This window comes from Penaeus monodon, chromosome 22, assembly GCF_015228065.2.
Source record: "Penaeus monodon isolate SGIC_2016 chromosome 22, NSTDA_Pmon_1, whole genome shotgun sequence".
NCBI lineage: Eukaryota > Metazoa > Arthropoda > Malacostraca > Decapoda > Penaeidae > Penaeus > Penaeus monodon.
The window spans coordinates 40990745-40991681 of record NC_051407.1 but is presented as its reverse complement, the minus strand read 5'-3'; the positions used below and the strand labels follow the sequence as shown (position 1 = coordinate 40991681).

At 36.6% G+C, this 937-nt stretch overlaps 1 protein-coding gene across 1 annotated transcript in view; it reads right to left on the bottom strand.

Moving 5' to 3' along the window:
• The window catches only part of LOC119587438 (gamma-butyrobetaine dioxygenase-like), a 4766-nt gene that overhangs the window by 2432 nt on the left and 1397 nt on the right, over window positions 1-937 (bottom strand). The window lies entirely within an intron of this gene.

Genomic DNA, 937 nt, shown 5'->3' with positions numbered 1-937 from the left:
AAGTCTTTGGGAAAACCCGAAGGGGAAAAAAACAAAACGAAACCAGGAAAAGAATCTAAAACACATAATTGCCCAGACGCATCTTTAAATCACATTCTGTTGTTATTGACCCGTTGGGCTTTGATTCTTACAGATGCTGAAGCTTTTGTTTTCTAAAATGGCATAATTACATAACAACGAACCATATATTCTGAGTGCCAAATACCCAAAAAACCCCAGACTAGCGTGACCAATGTCCGGTGGGCTTTTACTTCAAAATTTACAAACTATAATGGATACTTTTCGTACTTTACGTAATGGATACTTATTCTCATTGGACCGCTCATTGCCGTTTTACAAATAACCCCCCCTTTAAAGCTTTTAAATGGCCTTATATATGGCAGCCTAACAGATATCTCGGAAAATGCAAGCATCAGGATTTTTTTTTCTTTTTTACAAGAATTTATGGTTTGATTTTTCATTTATCTCCCGCTTTTAAAGGGGTCCAGTCGTCCAACACTTGATATTCAGGAAAAAATACATTTAAACATTTTTTGTTAAGCTTATAATTTTATCTGTGCTCGTGGCTCCACATGGATGGGTTGATTACGTTTTGTACACTTATCGTATAAACATTTTTCGGCTGGAAAAAAAAGCCTCGTTTTCTCGCCAACAACACTTATGTCCTGATAAACGGATAAATTTGATTGATATATGGATGACTGTATCTTGTAATATCCTGTTATCTACTCAAACTATTTGCGTCTATATTCACAGAAGGGACGTGATATACCAATGATTTTTTTTTTATTTAGATGGGGAGGCCTCTAGTATGCAGAGGAGTAGGTGAATTTCTTCCTGTGTTAATTGTACAGAGTTAAAATCGATACAGAAAGATATAGGGGGGCGCGGGTCTAAATTTGCCGTCAGAAAAAGCATCGGCGAAGCAATCTCCAGT